This window comes from Heterocephalus glaber, unplaced genomic scaffold (genome assembly GCF_053883595.1).
Source record: "Heterocephalus glaber isolate CG9 unplaced genomic scaffold, H.glaber_assembly_v1.0 deba00001442, whole genome shotgun sequence".
Classification (NCBI taxonomy): Eukaryota; Metazoa; Chordata; class Mammalia; order Rodentia; family Bathyergidae; genus Heterocephalus; species Heterocephalus glaber.
The window spans coordinates 36,109,772-36,136,378 of NW_028258296.1; the positions used below are offsets into that span (position 1 = coordinate 36,109,772).

The window sequence follows — 26,607 nt, forward strand, 5'->3', positions numbered from 1 at the left end:
GCTCGCGCAGTAGGCAGCGAAACCACTGAGCTAAATCCCTGGCCCAGTAGTGCTTCTTAAAGTACATATCTTTTGTGTGATTATGAATTTTTTAAATATATCTTAGAGGGGCTGGGGATTTAGCTCAGTGGTTTTGCTGCCTGCTGCACAAGTGCAAGGATCCAAGTTTGATCCCCGGTACCAAAAAAAAAAAAAAAAAAAAAATATATATATATATATATATATATATATATATATATATATATATATGTCTTAGATATTTACCCCCAAATTTACTACTTCTGGCACTTTTTATTTCTTTATGTAGATTCAAATTTCCATTCAGTATCATATTCCTAATGCCTATAGAAATTCTTTGAATATATATCATAAAAAAGATTTTTTAAAAAACAACATAGAGTTGAATATTCATTTTTGTTCCACTGTAACAATGTTTTTTAACTGATGTACCGATATATTTAAATCATTAATGTTTAAAGTGATTTTTGATGTATTTGAATTAATATCACCATAGTTGCTTTGTTTTCTATTTGTTATCTTTATTCTTTGTTTCTGTTTTTTCTGCTTTTTGTGATTTTAACTGAGTATTTTATGATTCCATTTTCTCTCTTTTCTTTGTATATCAGTTGTACCTCTTTTCTTATTTTTTTTAATGGTTATCTTGTGATTTGTAATATACATCTACAACTAATCCAAGTTTAGTTTCAAATAACACTACCACTCCACGCACAGTACAGCTATTTTAAGATAGCAAAATAATATTAATTTCTCCCTCTTATCCCTTATATCATTTCACTTATAATCATAATATATATGTGCACAAGAGGATCTATTGCATATAAGCATACATAATTGGAAATATTGTTGCCATTAGTATGGCAAGATTTTATGTTAGATTAAGTTAAAATAAAAATATAACAGTTTTATTTTTACATTTTATTATTCTTTCTCTGATGCTCTTCTTTTATGTAGGCCCAAGTTTCTGACTTCTGTAATTTTCTTTCTCTCTGAATAACTTCTTTTAACATTTTTTGCAATAGAAATTTCTACTGGCCACAAATTTCTTCAATTTTTATTTGTCTGTAAAAGTCTTTTTTAGTGAGATTTTTTTTTTGCACTTTTGAAGGATAATTTCATAGAACATAGAATTCTAGCTTGGTTGGATTTTTTTCTCTCAACACTTAAAATAGTTCACTCTTTTCTTGCTTGTCTAGTTTCTGAGAACAAGTGAAATTTAACTCCCATCTTTCCTGCTCTAGAGGTTAAGATTTTTTCCCTTAAGATTTTTTCAAACTTTTTTTCTTACCTTTGATTTTCTGCTGTTTAAATATGATATGCCTAAGTATAGTTTTTTGACATTTCTTTCACTTCATGCTCTCTGAGTTTCCTGCTTCTGTGATTTGTCTAACACTGATTTGGAGAACATCCTTGGTCATTGGCTTCAAATATTTCTTTTTGACATTTTTTTATTCTCCTTTGGCATTCCTATTGTGCAGATGTTAACACTTTTTGTTGTCTTGTAGTTCTTGGATATTGTTTCATTTTTAACAATTCAATCTTTTTTCTCTGCTTTTTCCATTTTGGAAGTTTTTATTGACAGATCTATAAAGTCGGAGATTATTTTCTTGGTGATAATCCAATCAAACAGTGATACCATCAAACACATCCTTCATTTCTGTTATAGTATGTTTGATCCTTTGTGGAGGGTTTTAAAAAATTCTCTCTTAGAATTTTAATCTTTCTGCTTACAGTGCTCATCTGTTCTTGCATGCCATGTGCTTTATCCATTAGTGCTCTTAGTATCTCATTCTCAGTCAGTTAATTCCATCATCCCTGCAATATGCCAATATACAAATCCAGTTTTTGTGCTTGTTTTGTCTTCAATTTTTTTGTCTTCAATTTTTTTGTCTTTTAGTGAGCCCTGTAATTTTTTTTCTTGATAACCCATCATGAGGTACTGGTTAAAAGGAACTGTGGTAAATAGACCCTTAGTAATGTGGTACAGTGTGAGGGGGAAGAGAAACAAAATAGTCCCACAGTTAGGTCTCAGTCTTTGCTTGAACATATGCCTCTGGATTGTGAATTTCACAAGTGTTTCTGTGTTTCCCCCACCCCGCCTTGGATGTGACAGAATAAAGAGTGAAGTGGTATTGGTATGTCCCTTCTTCTATGTCAGTTAGACTCTGAAAAAATCCAAAAGTTTATAAAATACTTATCTGAAGGCCAGGACTTAATAAGAACAGAATACTTTGGCATAGTTAGAATGGTTACCTTTCCACCCTCCTTGTCAGAAGCCTGAGGAGATTTTTCTTCAATATTCACTTTAAGAACCTAAGTGAAAGGGCCGGGGATTTAGCTCAGTGGTTTTGCCACCTGCTATGCAAGCGTAAGGACCGGAGTTCAAACCCCGGTACCAAAAAAAAAAAAGAACCTGAGTGAGCTCCTAGAGGCAAAATTCACAAAATTGTGAGGGCCTCCTTATGTGACTGGGTCCTCCTGGAGTCGAACTCTTAGATTTGTCCATACTGAGCCTCTAGCAATTTGTCAATTAGTTTTGGTTTACCTGCCTCCTGCACTAGTTCCCACAGAGGTTTCTGCTCATGAGTTTCTGCTCCAATAAGTTGTGATTCTTTGTATTTGCCTGTCTGTCTTTCTAATTTTGGAAGCAGTATTTTTCCCTATGACCTCACTTCTCTGACATATCTAAGGAGGCATGTAGATTTTTCAAGTTACTAAGTTTTTAACTTGTTCTTAGGTTGAAGTGATGTTTCCAGGCTTCCTACATGCAGATTGGAAATTGAAGTCTCTCTTTTTGTATTGTGTTTTAAAAATCTACCAAGTCTTAACTTTGGTACCTGCTATTGCATATATAGCAAAAGCTGTAATTCCAGTTGATCGAATATAAAGGTAAAACTTTACATCCATAGAGAAGTAGAGAACAGAGCTAGACAGAAGGGGTCCTAGGCCTGAGTATTTCTTATCATCTTTAGTAGTTTCATTTTCTGAGCTTCCTTCTTTGATTAAGCTATCTTCAGCCAAAGAGTTCTAATTAAATGGTCTCTATAATAAAGGACCTTTGTCTTAGTTAATTTTCTTGTTGCTGAGATGAAATACCCAACACCCACAAGGCAAGGGAGGAAAGATTTGTTCGGCTCACAGTTTGTAGAGGTTTCAGCCCATAATTGGCAGGCTCGAAGGGAGGGTGGCAGGGCAGACAGGCATAGCAGGGGAGAAATAGCCCATGGCTGGGCAGAAGATAGCAAAGCAACAAGAGAGAAGACAAGCCTCTTTCTATCCCTTATATTGTATCCAGGGTACTGGGATTAGGTTGGTGTCAAACCAATCAGTGGACTAATTTAGTCATCACTCACCCTTAATCCTAGCGTGGCACCATGAATCAATTACACAGGCTAGATTCAGCTACCTCTGAAAAATACCCCCCCATGACTGCATGAGGCTTTGGGGGGACATCTAGACACAAACCATAACACCCCTATTCTCTAAAATGATTAAAAATTCCAAAAAAAGTTAAGGTTGCAAATAAATATAACTTAAAAGTAGCTTATCTCATGTATTTGTAAATGTCTTTTAAAGTCATACCTTCTCATCAATACAGGGTCGGTTACTTTTGTGGTTCATAGTATAACTGGGATTCCACATGATTGTGTGAGACATGTCTCAAACTTTGTGATGTCAGCACATTACCCATCTGATGAGAACTCAAGGGGGAAAAACCCAAAAATGACACTCCTCTGCCTAAAATTTCCTATGCTAGATACTTAAAGGATAAATATCAACCAGGATCCAGCTAATTTGGCGATAATTGGATCTACCTAAGAAAACTCTTGTGGTGATAAAATAAGATACGGTAATACAAATTACATGGCTGATACAAGCAATAACTTTCAACAACTATGAATGATCATGATTGGCCTGGTTGATGATATCAGGCTCCTGATGATTGGGACCCATGCCTCCAGCATGCTGTAGATATAAAAGATCCATATGCAACCACTCTGATCTTCAGTTCTGATTATTGGGAAAAGCAGTGTGGATCTATTCCTACTGTCAGATTCATCAGGTCTCTTAATGCAATGCGTTCCAATAGAACTGCAATGATCAATAAAGTAGAGCTATCAATGGATGCATAAATTTCAACCCAAAATATTAAAAGAATATGATAGGACCCTGCCTCTCACTCCTCTCACTTAAGAAAACTATCTTCTTATAATGATGCTGAACTTCCCTTCTATAGAGCAAGGGAGGTGAGCATGGATCTGAGGCATTTGATTTCAACAGCACCCAGTGAGGTTACCCCCACAACCAACCAAGCAGACAAGCAAAAAGTCTAGAAAAAGATTAAAGCAGGATCCCTATAGATAATATTAGCAGAAAAGGAAGAAAAGCTACAACAATTGTGATTCAGAAAATTAAGATAGTGATGCTCTTGGCCTTTTCTACCTAAAAGGCAAGTCAGGTTCTAATATTTGTTTTTTAATTAGAAATTCTTACAAGGACACACTAAAGAAATACATCAAGTACTTATAGGTTATACCAGCAAAGACAGCCTTAAAAGATTGGAGGTGGGGGGGATTGGTAGTAGTTACCTCTAAGAAAGAGATTTGGGCTGGGGATTTAGTTCAGTGGTTCTGCCGCCTGCCTTGCTGAGCTCAAGGTCCTGAGTTCGATCCCTGGTAGCAAAAGAAAAAAAAAAAAAGAAACAGAAAGAAAGAGATTTAAGGAGACAATACTTTTTCACACTAATTTGTGAATATCTTACCATAAGCCTTTGGCAAAGGTTCTGAGTAGCTCTCCCCTGAAGACTGTACATACACACACACACACACACACACACACACACACACACTGTTTTACTTCAGTAGTTACACAGAATCTCAAAGATTCTCCCTTCATCAGTGGATCTGGGTTTGAATGCTAAACTTGCTTTTACAGTACATACAATAACTTAAACTTACTGATTGCCCTCTGAAAACTCCATTTCTCATCTGAATATTCTTTTCATGTTTCCAGCTCCACTCTCACTTATACTTAACAGAATGTGGCAGACTGTTCCTCTAATGATAATGATAAACTAATGGGAGAATATAAGAAAAACCTTTCTGCCTTAATGTGCCGGTCTTCCAGTGGTACATCAGCCCGCAGTGTTAATAGCTCCGCACTCTCGCAGTCGGCATTAGTTTTCATCTTAAAACTAATTACCACGTTACAAAGAAACAGCTGAATACAAGAACAAAGACAGTAGACATGCCGAGCACCACCACACCACGCACAAGAAAGAGGCACAATAGACGAACAGAGGGAATTGCTAAAGATAAAGCTTTAAATTTAACAATATGATATGGAAAAGGTTTTATCACGTTCATTAAGGTAAGAGGCTTAATGCTAACTTGTTATGATTTCTCATTAGAAATGTGATTCATTGTCACTCGTGTTACATTTTTTAACAAGGCTCTCATAACTAAATGAAGAAAAATAACACTGATAGCTAGCATTTGTCATAGCATGACATGACTCATTTCCCAAGATCAGAAATTTTCATTTATTGTGTTGTTTGTTTTGAGTGGGCTAGTTAATTACTCAAAGAAATGTGCACTTGCATAGGACTGATAGTAGGAGCGGTAGATTCGACATCAAACTACTTAGGAATTTTTGAAATATACATACTTATCATTTCCCAAGTCCCCTCCCAAGCCCTCTCCCACCCCAACAAATTAGAATCTTTGTCAGCAGCTCAAGTGAATGTACTTACTGACTCCCTCAGGTGATTCTAATGAGTAGCTAGAGTTGAGACCCTTTTGTAGACTCTGCATTAAATTAGGATTTAAAGAAATCATTTTAATGATCTCTCTGATTATAGCCAATTGTCTTCCTTTTAAGGTAACTAGCGAAAGCTAAGTCTAATATCCTCTGTTTTCAAAGTAATTTGAAGATGGATTATTCTTGACTGTCTTATAAGTAGTTATTTTAATCAAGAGAGCAGATGAAATAAAACTATTTTCAATTAAAGTATGTTTAATGTATTTGAGACATAGCTCAAAACTTATCTGAAAATAGAATGGATTTTGCACATATAAAGTAACCTAAATTTGTGGATATTCTAACAACTGCGTTGGCTTTCACTAGCACAATGCACCCTTCTCTTCCCTGGTTTGTACTACCTGTATGCTAATAAATTCTTACCATATGATCTGTTGTTTTTCATGGCATATATTCCACTTTACATTTAAAAATTTGTCCTTCATCTTTATTCCTTATCTAGCATCTGTTTTCTTTAAATTATTTTTTCCCCGGTAGCTTATCACTTGCCTTCTTTCTCAACTTATGTCAAAGGGTATCATTTGAGTTGGCGGGGGGGATGTTGCTTGTTTGTTGGTTTTAAATTCTGTCTCAAAAATATCCTAGGAGTTAAAGATAAGCATCTATCATATGTACTTGGTGTCTATTTAATAAAATTGATGGAAAAGATACTTTTGTTTGATTTGTGAAGGCCAAAAGAGTCTATTCTTTAGAAAAGTTCAATGACTCACTCAAATGAAAAATGAAGTTGAAAACTAGACAGAGCCCTTGTTTCCAGACTAGCAGTTATTGAATTAACAAACAGTATACAGCCTATGATATGACATTGATGATTGGTACAGTTGAAGTAGCTCTGTTGCTAACTAAGGAGATGGAAAGACCATTGGACTGGGAGTTGTGTGATTTGATTTCAAAATCCAGTCTGCTAGTTGCTGGTTGTGTGCTCTTAGGTAAATTCATAACTTTTTAGGGTCCAATTGCTTGCTGTGTTTTTTTTGTTTGGAGTTTTGTTTTTGTGGTGCTGGGGATTGAACTCGGGACTTCACACATGCTAGGTAAGTGTTCCCACTCTCCTGCACTACATCTCCAGCCCTGGGTGCAGTTGTTTTTTTTAAGAAAAGAATAGAAATAGCTAGGTAGTTGAAGGCAGAAGATCTGAGCTCAAACTATATCTCTTCTTGTAGACTTTATAATCTTGATATAGCTATTTAACCTCTCTGAACCTATAGAGAATAATAGCAATCTCAATTTACTGAGTTGTTGTACAAAAAAATCTTAAAAGAATTTAGATGTGCTATATACATGTAGCAGCTCCCCACAGTGAATGTAATCATTAGGTACAGCAAACATGTACCAATAAAATATTTATTTAAGGGCTCATAAAAAAACTGTGGGACTTCTGGCAAGTTACTTAACTTCTTTGAATCTGTTTCCTTTGACTGTCATGAGGATTAAGTAAAAATATTGTATATATAATAGAACATTTTCCCTGGTCATTAATTCTTGATATGTGGGAATGAATGCAGGTTTCCCCCTACTTGTTTGCTTCATACAGCACTCACCCTTTGGGGTGCAGGAAGAGTGATACCAAGAATGTCACCTGTCCCTTCCCAATTACTAAGTCACCAGACTTCTGATCATTGGGCTGCAAGGAGAAGCAACAGTTTAGTTATGACAACCTACCTTCTCTTGACCTATTGTCTTAGTTACTTTTCTCATTGCTGAGACAAAATACCCAACATCTAAAGTTAAAGGAGGAAAGGGTTTTTGGCTCACGGTTTGTAGAGGTTTCATACCATAGTTGACTGGCTCCAAGGCAGGGTGGGGTGGCAGAGGGACATCACAGAGGAGAAACAGTCCACAGCAAGCAGGCAGATGAGAGTACATTAGCCCTCTTTCTATCCCTTATATCTTATCCAGGCTACTCACCCTTAGGGCAGGTAGCATTCACAATTTTAATTCTAGTGCCCTTAATCCTAGCATTGTACTATGAATGAATCCCAGCATCACACACACTAGACCCACCCACCTCTGAAAAAGCCCTACCCATGACCTCATGAGGCTTTGGGGGACATCTAAACACAAGCCATAACACCTCTATACCCTTCTCCTGGCCTAAAGATTTTCCAAAAGGAATAGTGAATTTCTACAAGTGCTGATGAAAGTACCTAGTTAGTAACTAGGGGCCATTCAGCTGATCCCACCAAGCTGATCCCACACTGCCCTGCTGGGCACTTCCAATTCTACCTTCAATCTCCCTCAAGGTGCCAAAAACCATTTGTTGTATTGTGGTAAAAAGAGTATGTCCAGCTTGCTAGTGCACTCCTGTAATCTAAGCTGCTCAGGAGGCTGACACAGGAGAATCTCAAGTTTGATGTCAGATTAAGCAATTTTGCAAGACCTTGTCTCAAGTAAAAAAAATAAAAAGAGCTGGTGATGTAGCTCAATGGTACAGTGCTTACCTAGCATGTATGATACTCTGAGTGCAATCTCCAGTAACATAAAAACAAACACAAAAGCCCAAGTGACACAGTATTATGGAGAACTGAGCTCACTTTAGAGGACTAAGACTTTGGCATTGATTTCAGCACATGGTGTCTGACTCTTTCTTTCCTGAGGGCGAGTTGTTTTCCAGGAGGATCTCCTCCACACTTTCATGAAAACAGATTTGCCCACATGCCCACATCCATTCAGACACGCCTGAGCTGCTAAATGGATGTTCTTAGTCGCAGGCTGAGCTGTGCACTCTGATGTGCCTGTGAGCACCCAGCAGAGCAGTGGAAACAGAAGTGGCCTAAATGGCAGGGCTGTGGGAAGTGAAGGTAGCCACCAGCAGTTCCTGGCAAATTCCTTTTTCTTGTACCTAAGATTCATAAATTCCCTTTTTTCTTCTTCAACCCATCTCTATTTGTCATTTTATTGATTCATGTTGTCAGAAAATTTAACTGGCTTTCACTTTCATGCAGAGCACCACAGCCCTTCCTGAATACTGCCCTGGATTTGTTTTATGTATGATAGGAATCAGGTCAGAGAAGGTGGTCTCAGAATGTCTCACATCCGGCCTGACTCACCGCTTCTCACTTTAAGCTTTGATCTCCTAAAATATTGATAAGCACAATTGTTAATGAATTATCCTTCAGTTTCAGATCTAAATCTTTAGACTTTTTGAATTTCATGGGAATTTCCCAAGGAAATGGGAGCTTTTGATGCTTCAGGGATTTTAAAAACAATTTTGACCTTCTTTCAAGGTGCTTTTTGGAGTATATAGATAGAACTTTCACTTAGCTGATGTAATGCTGTTAAAAGTGAATTGTTTCATTTACTTTAGTCAATACTAAAGGGAATTTTTCCTGCTGGATTTTTTTTTATCCTTTTATTGGAACATTGTAGGTGTACAATATAATGACATTCATCATTGGAGATGTGCACCTTTACATACTCTCTTGGTTCTTATTTTTTCCCCTTCTTCTGCCTCCCTTCAACCCCTCCATCCCTCCTTATTTACAAGGATTTTGTTTCCATTTTTTCATTTTCTCATATTAATTCCATACCCTTCTTTCCTTTCCCCTACCCCTCCCACTTCCCCCTCCCCTTTTCCCCTTTTCTTCCTAGATCACATTATCTATTACACATTTTAGTCCTTATTTACACTTTCAGTTTCTCACACTAGAGAAACTATTCGGTATTTACATATGTGTGTCCTATTTATTTCACTTAAGAGTATTGCCTCAGTGTGCATCCATTTAGCAATAAATGTCTCTAATTTCTCATTTTTTAAGGCTGAGTAGTACTCCATTTGCTTTAAAAAAAACCCCATGTTTTCTTGATCCAGTCTCCAGTTGATGGGCATTTGGGCTGTTTCCAAGTTTTGGCTATTACACCTTGTGCTGCTAGGAACATGGATGCACATATATCATTGTGGTATGATTCTTTTAATTCTTCTGGGAAGAAACCCAGCAGGGGAATAGAGGGGTCAAATGGGACTTCCAGTCCTAGTTCTTTGAGGTATCTCCATACTGATTTCCACAGTGGTTGAACCAGTCTCCACTCCCACCAGCAGTGGAGCAGTGTTCCTCTTTCCCCACAGCCCCGGCAGCATTTGTTATTGGTTGATTTCATGAGAGCAGCAATTCTTTCTGGAGTGAGGTGGAATCTCAGTATTGTTTTCCTTTGCATCTCTCAAATGACCAGTGATGTTGAACATTTTTTCATATGTTTATTTGGCATGTCTACTTCTTTGTCTGAGAAATGTCTGTTCATTTCAGATGCCCATTTTTGGATTGGGTCTTTACATTTGGGAGGTCTGATTTTTTAAAGTTCTTTATAAATTTGAGATAGTAGATCTTTGTCTGAGGAAAAGCAGGTGAAAATTTTTTCCTACATTGTGGGTTGTCTCTTCACACTGCTGGTGGATTCTCTTGCTGTGAAGAAGATTTTTAGTAAAAAGAGATCCCACTTGTTGATTGTTTGTGCCAGTTCACGGGCAACTGAGATTTTGTTCATCAAGTCTTTTCCTACCCCAATGTCTTCAAGAGTTCTACCTAACCTCTGTTCCAGCCAGTTCAGAGTTTCTGTTTTTATATTTAGATCTTTAACCCATTTCAATTTTAGTTTAGTGCATGGTGAGAGATACAGGTCTAGTTTTATCCTTTGGCAAGCTGAAACCCAATTTCTCCAGCACCATTTATTAAAGAGACTATCTTTCCTCCAGCGAGGGTGTTTGGCTCCTTTGTCAAAGATGAGGTGGCCAAGTGTGTCTGGAGTTATTTCTGCCTCTTCTAATCTGTTCCACTGGTCTTCAGGTCTGTTTCTTTGCCAGTACCATGCTGTTTTTATCACAGTAGCTTTGTAGTATAGTTTCAAGTTGGAGTTGCAGTACCCCCTACCATGTTTCTGTTACCTAGAATTGCTTTTGCTATTCTGGGTCTCTTCTTGTTCCAAATGAATTTTTAGATTGTTTTCTCAAGGTCCATGAAATATGCTGCTGGGATTTCAATTGAGATTTCATTGAATCTATATAGCAATTTTGGAAATATAGCCATTTTCACTATGTTGATCCTTCCTACCCAGGAGCAAGGGATATCTTTCCATTTTGTGACATCCCCTTCAATATCTTTTTTCAAAGTGCTATAGTTTTCAGAGAAGAGGTCTTTGATTTCTTTTGTTAGGTTGATTCCTAGGTAGTTCATTTTTTTGGATGCTATTGTGAAAGGAATTGTTTGCCCTATCTCTCTCTCAGTGAGTCTGTTGCTCATGTACAGGAAAGCTATTGATTTTTGTGTGTTGACCTTGTATCCAGCTACTTTACTGAATTTGGTTATTAAGTCTAGAAGACTTTTGGTGGAGTTCTTGTGGTCTTCTATGTAGAGTATCATGTCATCTGCAAATAATGACAATTTGACTTCTTCATTTCCTGTCTTTATTCCTTTTATTTCTTTCTCTTGTCTAATTGCCATGGCTAACGTTTCCAAAACTCTATTGAACAAGAGTGGTGATAGTGGACATCCTTGTCTTGTTCCTGATTTTAGTGAGAAGGATTTCAGTTTTTGACCACTTAGTATGATATTGGCTGTTGGTTTTTCATAGATGGATTTTATCAGATTGAGGTAGAGACCGTCTATTCTGATTTTTTTGTAGGGTTTTTGTCATAAATGCACTGTCTGCACTGAGAAGTCTGCTGTGATTCTGATGGGCTTTCCTTTGTATGTGATTTGTTTCTATTCTCTAACTACTTGTAGAATTTTGTTCTTCTGTTGAGTTTCTGGAATCTTAACAATTATATGCCTACGTGTAGATTTTTGTTTTTAATCAAGGCTAGTTGGAGTCCTATATGCCGCGCTTATCTGTATGTCAAGTTCTTTTCCCCTCCTTGGGAAGTTTTCTGCCATCACTTCTGTGAACAGTTTTTTTTTATGTCATCTGCACTCTCTCCTCTTTCTTCATTGACTCCAATAAGTCTTATGTTATTTGTCTTTCCATCATCTAGCAGCTGCTGGGTTGATTTCTCATGCTCCCATACAATTTTAAAGAATTTTTTCTTTTCCTGGTCACTAATTGCAATCTTATCTTCTGTATCTGAAATTCTGTCTTCACATTGGCTTACTCTGCTGCATAGACTTTCAATGGAGTTTTCATCTCCTGGAAATCTGTTTGCATCTGTTTTATGGATTCAATTTATTTCCTATATTGGGAGTCCATCATGTTCCTCAGCTCCTCTATTTTTTTATCTGTATCCTCTCTAGATTTATTAATCATGTCTTGGACCTTGGGCAAAATCTTTGCTGTTATGTGAGAAATTATTTCTGATTTCATTTTTTCCAGATCCTCTTTCATTGCTAGTTCAGGGAGTCCAGGTAGTTGAGTATCAGAGTGTTCCATCTTGTTTCCCTTTGGGGTTGCTGTAGGTGATTTGTGACGCGGGTGTGGGTGTGGGGGTGGAGGGTGTTCCTGCTGCCCGCATTGCTCACCTCCTCTGTGCTGGGAGCTGAAGCACACCCACCCGGAATCATCCTCTAAGCTGGGAGCCCCTGCAAGCCTACCCCGAAGTCTCCTCTGGGCTGGTAGCTGTGGCATGCCGACTCAGAGGCCTCCTCTGTGCTCCTGCTGGTTTTAAGTGACAAAAATCTGAAGATAAAAAGTTCCTAGTATAGTAAGAATTTGGGTGTTACTTTTTCCTCTGCTAAGAGAATAAATAACCCCATTCACAAACTGCTATTAAATCAAACTACTAATACTAAAGGAATTTGAAACTCTAACAATAATAATTGATGAAATGTTATTTTTCTGATATTTTCTAGGCTTCTTTACTAAACTGAGACTTTTTTTTCAAAATGAAAGCCTACAGCATTTTTGAACTTAAAGAAAATTTACTTACCCAAAACAGTTTTTGTCTTCCCTGTGCTGCTGGAGTCTGAACCCAGGGCTTCACACATGCTAGGCAAGTGTTCTACAATTGAGCAATACCCCAAGCCTAAACCAAAATACTTTATTATACATATATATATATATATATATATATAAAACCCCAAAGCACTGTCTTAGTCTGTTTAGAATGCTATAACAAAAAGTGTCATCGACTGTGTGGCTTCAACAGCAAACATTCATTTGGTTTGTTTTTTTATTTTTTTATTATGATGTTACAGAGAGCAATGCAATGGAAGAACCACAGAAGGGTAAGTGAATTCAGTCATTCTCATCTTTAAGTCAGAAAGCCATGTTTCGTGTCCTGATGAGCAAGTTCGCTGGTGTCACTCTGCAGTGATCATGCAATCTGCTTCCTATTGGTTTTTCTCCTTGCACCTAGTAATTTTCAGGATGCTGTCATGACATTAACCTATCACTACATTTTTAACAGAAAAGGAAGTTAGAATCATGTGGAGTAACCAAAGGTAGACATCTGGAATTTTCCAAGAAACCTTGAACACATCAAACTTTTAAAGATCTTTGAGTAGATCTTCAAAATAGTTACACCAAAGACCATAATTTGTGTTTCTTTGGTACTTACCCTACCATATTGAATGTAATTGCACAATAAATACTTAAAAATTTATTTTAGGGGTTTATTAAAACCACCTGTAGACTACTGAATCTGAGATGACACCTGCACGATTCTGAGGCAGGTGACCTAAAACCACACTCAGAAACATCTGTTACATTTCATAGTTTGTATAGACTAGGCCCAATTAAGTATTTTTAACCTATAGGATAAAGGTATCCAACAGTCACTTAAAGATCACAAAATATCTATTAAATCAGTGATGGTGAACCTTTTAGAGCTTTCAATGATACAAACAACCCGCTTTGGCACTCATGACTGTCTTAAATCATTAAAGTGAAAAAAATGTATTTGATAGTTTTAGATTTAATTTTTTTCCCCCATTAAGTTTATTGGTACATTTTCGGTATAAAATACAGTTACATTCATCATTGGGAATGTACCATTACATGATGTATCTTGGTTCTGATTTTTTTTCCCCTTCCCTTGCCCTCCCTTCACCCCCTCCACCCTTCCCTATTTGCAAAGACCTTGTTTCCATTTTTTTCCTCTTCTCATATTTTTTTCTTTCCCTTTTTCCCCTTCCCCTACCCCTTCCAATTCCCCTGCTCTTATGGACCTTTTCTTCCTGTTACACAATATCAGTTAGACATTTTTTAAATTACAATATTAAGATCTAGGAGACATTACCACAGATTTTACAGAATTTAAAAGGATATAGAAAGCATATTACAAAAATCTTTTTTGAAATAAATTTGACAACTTCTAAGAAGTACCTTGGAAGACAAATTAATGTAACCAACTCTGGAGGAAATATAAAATTTGAATAGCACCTATTAAAGAAAGTATATTCCTAACTTGAAAACCTATCTATATGACAAGAGCAGGCTCATAAACATTTTAACTGATAAATTATATCAAACAATTAAAGCAGATAAAAGAAGGAACACTTCTCTCCTCATTTTAGGAACTCAACATTGTGCTAATCCTAAAACTGGATAAAGATAATAGAAGAAAAAAGTATAAACATAGATAGAAATTTGTTTAACAAGACAACCTATTGGAAGTCAGATCTGGCAGGATGTAGAAAGTGGTTTTGTTATAGGGATGGCAGTGTTGGTTCACCATTGGAAGATCCACCCCTAAAAGTCATCATTTGCCAAGAGCCCCCTGGCTGCCTGCATGTTAAGCTGACTCCATATCTCTTTGTCATTCCTCCTCATCCCCCCACCTTGTCAGGGAGATCAAAGTACTGGGTGTAGGTCCCCGAAACAAGGTTGGTGGGTCGGCTACAGGTGGTGCCCCAACATAAGGTGCCCCAACGTAGGGCTCAGGACCAGGGTCACCAGCAATATTTGACACTATTGAACTAAGAACATTTAAAATCCAACTTCATCTTGATATGGTGCACTTTTTCAGCAACACATGTATAAATCTCCTTACCAAATATGGACATGCAATTGAATCTGGAAATAATCCAAGAGTAACATAACAAGTAACAAGTTTTAATAAAGAAAATATTACAGAAAACCAGAGAGGAACATGCCCAGAGACAAGATATTGTCCTCAAGGGCATCTCTTCATGACCTACTTCTTTAAACTAGGTCCCATATCTGAAACTTCCAACACCTCCCAGTAGTGCCATCAAATTATGAATCCATAAATGGATTAATCTACTGAAGTTAGAGCCCTCCTGATCCAGTCACCTTCAATAGGTTTCCCCTCTGAACATTGCTGCACTGGGGCCAAGCCTTTCATACTTGACTCTTTAGGCAATATTTCACTTTCAGACTGTAACAGTAGCAGGAGATTTTTATGGCTGTGTATAAGAAGAAAACCAGCAAGAATTTCCCATATGGACACATGCCAGTTAGAGGAAAACAGTTTGACTATACACATAAAAAATCACTGGCCATCAAGGAGGAGACACCAACATGTAGACATCCAAGACAATTTGCCATTCTCACGCACTCGTCATTCAAAAAAGGCAAAATGAATGATAAACTTGGTTAGGAAAAAGTTGGAAACTGTGACATCATTCATACACTACCTGAATTGCTCTGATTTCTCTCTTGAACAAAAGCTTGGTCCTAGAGGAACAGGCAGCTCAGTGCATTTCTTCAGGTCATGTGATATATTCAACAGAGAGAAGTACGGCAACAGAGTGAGTCCACAGATAATGTCAGACCTAATTACTCCACTTTCTCCCATCTATCTGGTGCTTCTTCCCTTGATGATGATGCATATATGGTGGCGTCATGTATCTGAAGCAACTTTTCCTTGAATTTGTGTTTCTGGAAATACCAGTTTTCTGCTCTTCAGGTACATGCATGATCACTGGCTGAAAATTTCACAGATAACCGAAAAGAAGGAGAAGAAGCAGAGAGTTTACATTTATTGAGCTCTTACAAGGTACCAGGAGCTGTGCTAACAGTTTGATGTTTATTATTTCATAACATTTCCTATGAAGTATGCTATTATACACAATTTACTGATAAGACAGATAAAGTATAGAGAGCTAAAGAAACTTGCCTAAGACACACTCTGATATCTATGGAGCAGAGATTCTAACACAGTTTGATTTCAAAGCCTTTTTGCCTAAAACATTTTTAATATTTAAAGTTTAGAAAATAAATAAAAATATATTCTGACAAACATCTGTATGCCAACCACCCAGAATGAATAGCTATTAGTTCAACATGTTTGGACAATTAGAACTCTATTTGCTAAAAAAGTTTTTTTGGTCTCTCTCTTCCCTTTCTGGAAATCCAATTACATGTATATTAGGCTATTTGATATTATTCTACAGTTCCTCATATTTTGTTCATTTTTTAGAAACATTGTTATATCTTGTCTTCAATTCAGATAATTTTCAGTTTTGGTTTTTGTTGTTGTTGCTGTTGTTGTTGTTGTTGTTTGAGACAGGGTCTCACTTTGTAGTTTAGGCTGGCCATGAACTCACTGTCTAGCCCAGGCCAGGCTCAAACTCTTGGTGATCCTCCTGCCTCAGCCTCCCAAGTACTGGGACTATAGGCCTGCACCATCAGGCCCAGCTGACCTGTTCTTAAATTCACTAACCTTTTTTCTACAGTGACTACTCTGCTATTAAACAAGTCCAGTGAAATTTTTATTTTGAATATTATATTTCCAAGTTTTAAAAATTCCAAGGGTTTGTTTTTTTAGAGTTCATTTGTGGCTAACATCTTCTCATGCCTCTGCCTTTTAAATTTAATCAACAGTTAATCTAGGAGTCAGTTGTGCAGCATTTTAGGATAAATTTGGTTTACTTTTCAGACTCAAGTTGGCAGGGCCCTATAATCCAATTACCACAAGAGTACAAAAGCTAGTCTCCCACCCCTCACTGCTTTACACGTTCTTAATAAACAGTCACAGTGGAGTTAGAAACTTGCCTATCGATTTGTTTAGTGTTTGAGGCTCTTCCAAATGCCATTCTGCTTCATCAGTGCACATTATCATTCAAGGTGACGGCTCAGCTGACTTATTCTTATTCCCACGAAGTCTCTGTATCTGAGACAGACCTTCGTACACAGATCAACCACCTTCCTTTCCGCCCCAGTATAGAGGCAGCTGCAGGTCTCTGAGAGCATGAAGGGGCTCCTTTCCCTCTGATTTAGTTTTTGAAGGCTTCCTTGTGTAGCTTTACAGACAAATTTTTTTTTTTTTTTTGCTCTGTTCTTTTCCTTATTGGTGCCGTCAGAGCAAAGTTCTTTTACACCCAGCTACTTCCCAGTTGGGAAGGAAGTCTTCTCAGAAAGTTTCCTAACACAGCACTCTCAGCAGCTTCTACAAATGCTTAGTGGAAATTTGAGATGAAAGCCATTTAACATCTCATACACTTGTCTGAGAATTCGGACTACAGTTCAGAACATTTCTGAGGCACTTTCACCAATGGTTACTAAAAACATCTCAAATAAATTTTCCATCCTATGCACTAATTATGTAACATCTGAGAATCCATTTATTTATAAATTTGATTATTTATAATCAACTTATTTATAAATCTGATTATTTATTGATATACTCAGGCTTATTCAGAAAGAATATATTAATATAATAATAATTACTAAAATTATGAATCAGGCACCTTTACTAGTTTCTTTACGTGTTTTTAGTTTATAAAATCCTAAAACAACCTTACCCCAAACATTTTTTACAGATGAGAAAAAAAATTTAAAAGATTGTAATTAACTTCTTAAGGTTATAGAGCTCAGATTTAAACTCCAGTCTGTTTTAGCCACTATGTTGTTCTAACTCCTGAAACTCTGAAGGAGTCATGGTGATCCCTTCCCAGATGCCTTCTTCAGGGCCCACACACCCATCCCTCAGCTGCTGGGACAATCTGCTACTGATCCTTCATCACTATGTATGTCTCTGGGTCCTTCCTTGTCCAAGGTTATGCTGCTCAGGGAGAGGCCAACAGCCAGTATCAATCTTCTGTGCTTTATTCGCTACCTGTCTAAAGAGCTATTGTTGCTCCACAGCTCCTCAGAGATTAGCTGAGGTCTGAGTTTCAATCACATTCTTGGTCAGTTGCTACTCTTGGCCAGTCCTGACTCTTCATTTCTTATAGGCAAATCATCTCAACAAATTCTCTGCAGAGCATCGCTTAGGAACTCACTGTGTCTTCCTAAATGCATTTGTTCAAGCCCTGTTTTCCAATTTGATAGTTTCAGGAGAAAAGACCCTTGGCACGTAATTAGGCTTAGATGAGGGCGTGATTATGGGACCATGGGGTGGAATTAGTGCCCTTTTAAGAGACACCAGAGAACCTCCTCTTTCTTTCTCTCTTTCTCCCTTTCCCTTTCCTTCCTTTTCTTCACCACATAACGACACATTAAGAAGGTATCACCTGCAAGCCATAATAAGAAGCTGTCACCAGAACCTGATGATGCTGAAATCCTGATTTCAGATTTCCAGGATCCAATATTATGAGAAAATAAATTTCTAATGGTTAATCCCATGGAGCTATGGTACTTTGTTATGGCAGCTTGAGCTGACTAAAGTAGTGTCTGTCTCTAGGCAACCCAATGTTAGGTATGTTCATTTGATGGATTAAGTCCTGTGTTTCTAAATAGAATAAACTATTAAAAGTTATAAATGTAATATAATTACACTGTATATGAAATAAATCTGCAAAGAAACAGAAGTCTTTCTTAGCCATTTTAAATTGCATAGGTTAACTAATTCCCTTGCCTCATTCCCTGCCTTCTTGCTCTTCTTTATTGCTAAATTTTTCATAATACTATGTGAGAAATTATTTAATTTGTATCTAATTTATGAAGCAAAATAATAAAATGGACACCAGTTAACCCATTATCCAGTCTTGGAAATTTAGTATCACTGGAAGCATTGTTGCTTCCTAGTTGTTCCTTGCTGATCTTATTGTCCTGTCTTTTCCTTGAATTAACCACTATCTTGAGGCTTATATTTACTCACAGTCTTTGTATGGTTTCACCACAAAGTTCATAAAAATGGCACATCACACAGCATGAATAGTTTTCAACCTATCTTCACTATAATGTAATCTCCAAGCAAGGACTTCTGTCTGTTTTGTGCACTGTATATCCCAAGTGACTAGAACAGGGTAGGCACAAGGTAGCACCTTAACAAATATTTGTTACCTGAATGAATGAAAGCATAGGCTCCAAAGTAGTTTTGACCTTCTGTTCATATAAGAACCTTGGCCGTTTGTCTTAGTTGCCTGACTGATTGAACAGCGTGATTGTCAAGTGCTATTTTTTTCCATTAAGTTTATTGGTACATTTTAGGTATACAATAGTTACATTTATCATTGGGTACTTGTACTTTTACATGATGCATCTTGGTTCTTATTTTTTCCCCATTCCCCTGCCCTCCTTTCACCCCCTCCACCCTTCCCTATTTACAAAGTCTTTGTTTCCATTTTTTTCCTTTTCTCATATTTTTTCTTTTCCCTTCTTTCTTTTCTCCTATCCCTCCCACTTCCCCTACTCCTTTAGACCGTTTCTTCCTATTTCACAATATCAGTTATACATTTTGATTCTTATTTACACTTCTAGCTTTTCACACCAGAGAAACTATTTGGTATTTACACATGTGTCCTATTTATTTCACTTAAGAGTATGGACTCAATGTGGATCCACTTAGCTATAAGTGTCTCTAGTTTCTCATTCTTTATGGCTGAGTAGTACTGCATTTTATAAAAAAAAACAAACCACATCTTCTTCATCCAGTCTCCAACTGATGGGCAATTGGGCTGTTTCTAAGTTTCAAGTGCTATTTTTGATATCTTATTATCTTATCTAATATAGCTATCTCACTAGTCTATGCATAAACTAAACTATTTGCATAAACTAAGCTATTATAAACAAACCCGTCTCAGCAATATAAATTGTTTTCAGTTTTCTAATTGTTTGATTATAATTAGCCCAAGCCAGAATTAATTCTTAGTATAATGAATTTTGCCCTAGTAATAGAAACACTAGGATAAAAGAAATGTGGAGATTTCCTTCTTTCTACTGCTGAACTCAGCTTGTCCTATGTAAAGAATACCTGCTTAACCCAATAGCTCAGTAGTGCATAAGTCTGATAAAATACTAAAATTATTACAATCTTGTAATATCTAGGCTATTTTTCTACGTCATCATTGACATACTTTATACATTTTATTATAATTTATACTCCATTATTTCCTCAACTCAAAGTTTTACACCAAGAACTTAAGAGATTTTTTTTAAATGTATATTTCCTATGTTCACTATTTCCTTACACTGTGTATTTAGCATATAGTTTTTTCTTTGCTACTGCAGTCATGAAATTTTTGCGAGCAGTTTGGTGTGATAAAATTTCCAAATATGGGATGTTTATGAACATTTGCTAAGGCTTTTCATCCTAAAGACTTGTGGGTACAATGTTAAATTTTTTAATGAGAAAATTGTACAGTGGAGGAGAAAAAGCTGTTTGTAATTTATAACAATTTTACTGACATGAGGGAAGCAATCTTTGGTGTTTCTATCATGTTGCCACACATTTTTTATTCATTAAAAAGGGATTTCTGTATATTCTGCTTTGCAAAACTGGAAATTCCCTGAGATAAATTTCCAAAAGAAAAGCTGAATTCCATGTAAAGGAAAAGGAAAACTGAAACTACGAAGTACAATGTGTGGAAAAGAATCTAAGAAAGTAGAACCATGTCATTTCCCTAAGGGTAATGTGTTTGGAAGTATAGCAGTGTTAGCTCTTGGACATAGGCTTACATATTGTTTGTCTCTGGTGTTGCTTTTTCCTAGTCTATAATTTATGATCAAGTATCTATTGAATGCATAGTAGTTGCTTAGCACTGCTTGAGACATCGTGGGATATTCTAAAGAATAACATATGTAGTCCTGCTCTCCAAGAGCCCACTATTGAGTAGGAGGAATAAAATCAATACAGTTTAGCCAGGCAATGCAAGATGGTACTTAATTGCTCTAAGTACTAAATTATGAGGTACAGATTATTAGTACTATAAAATTTATTGGGAAAGGATAAATGGAGGGAAGAGGTGGGCTCCTGGGATTCTTATAATACTCTTTTTCCTGAGTTGGATTCCTTTTACAAGCAGTTGTTAAATTATACACATAAATTTTATTCACTTTTGTTTCTACTATAATTCACAATAAAAATGTTAAAGGAAAGTAAGAGGAGATGGATGAATAAGGCCTAGAATAATTGGAACAGAAATTTGTGGAGAAAATAGAACTTAAGGGGGCTTAGAATTGGCACAGAGAAGAAAACAGATCTATACAAATGCTAAAGTAGAAGAGCTGTGGGTGAGTAGGGAAAAGTTAAGTTGTGGAGAGGGAGGCTGCTAGCCAATGTGGGCTTGGAGTTTTGTGGAGTTGGATTGGAAGGTGTAGTAGATAAATTAAAGCTGGAGAATTTGAGAGTTGGGGTCTTTGGAGGTAGAAGAAGGAGCTTAGTCTAGTATAGTAGAACATCAATATGTTGTGGGTATTAAATTAGGTGACAGGCTGATGACAGTGTAATTTAAGGAAAATTAGTATGGCATTAATAGGACAGAAACTAAAGTGAGGAAGAGAAGCAGAAATTGAATCACATGGAGATGAGTGCCTCCTCTCAGTACTCCTGGAGAGGAGGATGTGCATGTGAGAAACACTACAGAGGAAAAATATGCCTGTAATTGAGTAACTGACAAGATGGAGGAATAAACAGAATCAGTGAACCTCATATTTTACAATTGTGTGACAATAATGGTCTCAATGATAGGAGAGTTGGTTGAAGTGGCTGGTGGAGAAGAGGAAGTAGTCTTGGTCTTTCCAAGGTAGAATGTGGTCTTTCCAATGACAGCCAGGCAGTAGCAATATGAGAACAGAGCAAAGGAACAGAACCCTTTGTCAAGCCCTTTCAAATGGAAAATATCATAGCCAGTAATATTGTCTTATATATCGTGAAGTACCTGAATAATAATAATAATAATAATAATAATACCTCTGACATGGAATATAATGCTAAAAATCAAGGTCATTTCCTCTCCTTGAATCCAGTAGACAAATCCACCAGTATTTATGTCCCTTTCTATTTTTGACTATTCTATAAATACCCTAGTTCAAAAGCAAAACATCGTATTTTATTGGGGGAACAAAAGCCAACATTCCAGCTGATGGTGATGTCTATGCAAAACAAACCATCTTTACCAAAATTTGAATCATTTTGATTTTGGAGAATTATAGAAATGGAAATCTCCAAAAGTCCAAAGGGCAGATAGGATCAAGGAGGCAGATTTTGATTTAATTTTTTTTAAAGCACTTTCTAAAAATGTGAACTACCATAAATGGCAAAAGCTGAGTGTATTCCATCTTCTGGAAGTATTTTAGCAGAAGCTTGACTCTGTAGAGATTCTATTTACAGAATTCTTTCTTTGAGTTGGTGATTGGACAAAAAGGCCTCCACAACACTTCTCTATTTCTCTTCTTCACATGCATAATGGTGGGGGCTCCGGCATAGGTGAGAAAAGATTTGAATAATATCAATGAATTTCTTCATTTATTCATACAAGTGGAGAGTTTTATTTCTTTGTTTTTAATCCTTTTCTACAAGCCAGGCAGTGGGGACATAACAGTGAATAGAGTCTAACCATGTCCACGATAACCCTACAGTCTAGCAGGTGCTGCCATGAGCAGAGGGCTAAATGCTATTCTAGAAGTAAACACCTGTAAGTCAGAGAGCAGGTAGCTCACTCTTGAAAGGCCAAAGAGGGGTTTTGGAAGTAGATAGCATGCTATCTGAAGTATCAGATAGCATGCTAAAACAGACTGTCAATGAGAGAAAAGACTTCAGCTACTTCTATCAGTTTTCTTGCTCAGTATTCACCACTGATCACAAGGGTTCTAAAGTCTAGTGTCAGAAAATAAAGAGGAGTAAAAGAACTTTCAATATAGCAAAATGAGCTACAATACAGTCTGGGTTTCTAAGAAACCTAAGCCCATTTGAGACTAAAATATTTAAAAACAAAAATGAAATCCTAGGATGGTACTGTAAAGTATTAACTGCTTTCTTCAATATTATTATGACTCTGAACCTCCCCTACCCAGGGTGCTAGACTGGGATATTGCTCTGACCCAAACAGACAGGAAGGGGACAGTGGCAGATAGTACCAACCCACTGCCTTTCTGTGAAGTCCTGTTGGTCACAAGGGATCAGAGTGAGAGACATGGTTGGTCAGTGGCATCATCTTAGAAAACAACCCCAATATATTGTTCAGGTCTCGTATTCCCTCCTTTTGCTCCATACCACCATTCAGAGGAACCTATTATACTCGCTATAACACTTGATATGCTTGCTTGCTTTCACACCTCAACAACAGTGATGATTTCGTACCCTTCTTTATATCACAAACATCTAACAGATCTAGCTAGGCTGTAGTTATTTAATAAATGTTTGTGGGATGTTAAATAATTGCTTAAACTCTTTCCTAAAGAGGAAGAAATAAATGCATAGAGACTTAACTTATTGCATTTAAAAAGGAGATCTTCATAGAGGGGGAGGGAATTTGGGGGGGTGGGATAAAATAAAACAAAACAAAGATAAAAAAGATCTTAACACTCCCAGTGTCAAGTTGGATACCCCATCCTAGTCAAAATATTTTTCATAATAAATAATAAGATAAGAAATATATAGTGAAAACATATACATTGCTCAGAATGTTTCAGACAAAAAAGAAATAAATAGATCTAAAATGTTGAGCTTTAACTGATTTTTGATAAGTAGTTTTAAAATGTATTTAAAAAGTTGAAAATTATTTTTTTAAAAACAGCTTTTGAGTAAGAGGATGATTAATTGAAAGTGGTAGGGAAATATTACTGAGAGATACAGAATAAATCTACCTTTCCCTGTGATATAGAACTGTCAATAATACTACATGCAAATTAATCAGAGTTAGCAATTTCCCATTCTTCTTCACCGATCATCCCTGCTAAGAAAATAAAAACCAGGCTTTAAAAGTTCTTAATTGTTGAGAGTAAGAGAATAGACTACAGTTGACAGCTATTTAAAATGAGGGAAATTCAATAGCCTATTTTGCTTTGATTTTTCTGACAAAAAGGACCTGTCATATTCTGCATCTAATCTGTAAATCTGCTGGTGTATTGGAAACTGCATTGCTTCCAAGGATATATAATGAGCTGACTGTGCAAGAGGAGCCTAATCACAAAGGAAAATCTAGATAACCTCTTCCTCAACCCTCCCATCTCCATTTCAACCAGAGGTGAAGGCAAGAAGAATTTTCCTTAGCAGAAGTGACTCAGAACACAAGTCGATCCCACTGGGGAGAAGGCTGAGTAAAAACCACACTCTGTTCCTTGTTCTCTCTCCCCTTTCCGTCCCTCAGCCCATTTTGGAAAATAAGTATACAGAGGCCGCAAGGAGAAGCTTGAAAGAGAAAAATCATGATTATATGCCTTTTAAATGGACCTCATATTACAATTTTTCATTCATGTTAACTTGAATAGGATATAAAATTGTAGTTAAGAATCAGATGTACATGTCTCCTTTGTTCTCATGACTGATCCCCTGTGTTCCTCATTTGGTAAAGATTATCAATATCTAACTTGTTGCTCAGGCTCTAAACATTCTAGGAATCCATGTCAAATGTGTCAACAAATCCTGGATGGTGTACTGACTACTCTAGATATATTTTAAGTCTAACTGTTTCTCACAATTTCCATTGTTACTACCCTGCTCCAAACTACCATCATTTCTCTCTAGATAACTAGATGACAGTAGTACTCCCACTCGACTAGTTTCACTAGTTGCAAAAACCAAAAATCACTCCAGACATTTCCAGTGCCCCCAGGCTGCTCAGGGTTCAGAATCACATCTGGTTCAGAGCTCTTGATCTAGATTATTGCTAGCAGTCTCCTTGCTCATCTCCCTGCTTTGTGCTTGCCCTTCTAAAAGCTACACCCTATGCAACAGGCCAAGTGATCTTCTCATAAATAGAAATCATCATATCCTGACCTGGCTCCCAATGTTCCAGTGGCTTCCTTTGCATTTAGTACACAGGTGAGGTTTCTATCCTCTGGTATTCTTTCTGTCCCTCAAATTTCCCAAGTTCATTTCTATCTCAGGGCCTTTGTCTTTGATGTTTCCTCTGCCTAAAATTCTCTTCCCATAGAGCATGCATATTATAGCACGTCATTCAACATAATTTGATTGTCTTTTCAGGCTTTCTCTGAACCCCCAGTCCCAGCCAAAGAGGTCCCCTGTAATTGCTCTCCATCATAATACCCTATTTTTTTATTAGCATCAGAAATTATATTATTTGTTTCTACCTCTTTCTTATCTGCTAGTTAAAATTCAACTCCATGATAGAAGGAGCTAAATTTGTTTTTTAATTGTCAACTTGTCTTTACTATCTTGTAAAATGCCTGGCCAAATTAGACATTCAGAAAAATATGAACTAATAAAGTTTTAGCTGATTGCATACTTATGTGAATCAGATACTGGGTTTTGGACTGAGGCTAAAAAAATGAATTAATTAGACATGGTTCTTGTACTCAAGGAGCTCAAACAAGGGAAGTTTCAGAGAAAAAAGTAATTACAATTCAGAATGGTAAATTCTATAATAGAGTGAAGCAGGGTTGGTAGCATAAACACTTAACTTATACCTGGGGCAGCTATCCTACAAAGTGGCGTGAATGAATGGGTCCAGAGGAGTAAGGTGGAGTTAGCTCAGTGAATGGGTGTTATGGTTTGAGTCTTGTGCTTTCTTTCCCAAATTCGTATGTTAAATTGCTAAACCTCAGCACCTCAACATGTAACTTATTTGGAGAGAGGGACTTTAAAAGTTAAAAATGAGAGCTTTAGTTTGCACTCCAATTTAATCTGCTGATGTCCTTATAAGAAGTGGAGATTTGGATGCACAGAGACATCAGGGATGAGCACACAAAGGGAAGACCCTGTGAGGCACATGCCAAGGACAGAAGCCCAGAGCAGATCCTTCCTTGTGGGCCTTCAAAGAGGCCAGCCTTGGTGACACTTTGATCTCTGACTTTTCCTTCAGGAACGATGAGAAAATACATTTCTGTTACTTAATCCCCCCAGTCTGATGTACTTTGTTTTGATAGCCATAACAAACTAAAAGAGCAGGTCAGAGAAAGAGCAGGAGGGTGTGGTGGACAGCATCTGAATGTGGAGTGAACTGGGTGGGACAAGAGAGGAGGTTGGAGAGGGAAGCAAAGGGTGGGTCTTTAATGGCTAGTTTCTGAATTCCCCACTATGGTGAAGGTGCTCAGGAACCCTGAAAACCTACAGGGAGCCGGTAAGGTGATCAGATTTGCCTTTGAGAGCAAGAATTTTAGTGGCAGCTTGATGATAAAATTTTAGGAAAGGAACCCCAGAGTCCCTGAGAGCAACAAGGAGGCATATAACTTTGGAGTCCAATAGAACAAGGGCCTTATCCTGGCTCTTTCATTTAAAAGTTCTATGATGTTTTTCTAATTTCCGTCTCAGTGGGTTCATTACTGGTGTACAGGAATACTACTGATTTTTGTGTGCTGATTTTGTATTCTGCTACATTGCTGAATTTGGCTATTAATTCTAGGAGTTTTTTGGTGGAATTTTTTAGATCTTCCATATAAAGGATCATGTCAACTTCAAGTAATGGTAATTTGACTTCTTCCTTTCCTATACATATTTCTTTTATTTCTTTCTCTTGCCTGAGTCCCTATTATTCCCCTTTTAGGTATCTTCCCAAAAGAGTTAGATATCATATTCTAGTGATACAGGCATACACA

At 37.0% G+C, this 26,607-nt stretch overlaps 1 long non-coding RNA gene and 1 pseudogene across 1 annotated transcript in view; both read left to right on the forward strand.

Moving 5' to 3' along the window:
- Positions 1-3,622: 3,622 nt before the first annotated feature.
- Positions 3,623-3,715, forward strand: LOC147827691 (small nucleolar RNA U13; annotated as a pseudogene).
- Positions 3,716-5,164: 1,449 nt separating this feature from the next.
- The window catches only part of LOC147827692 (uncharacterized), a 51,346-nt gene continuing 29,903 nt past the window's right edge, over positions 5,165-26,607 (forward strand). The window contains exon 1 of the long non-coding RNA XR_015452013.1: positions 5,165-5,388. This is a non-coding gene — a long non-coding RNA (uncharacterized LOC147827692). The remainder of the gene's footprint in view (positions 5,389-26,607) is intronic.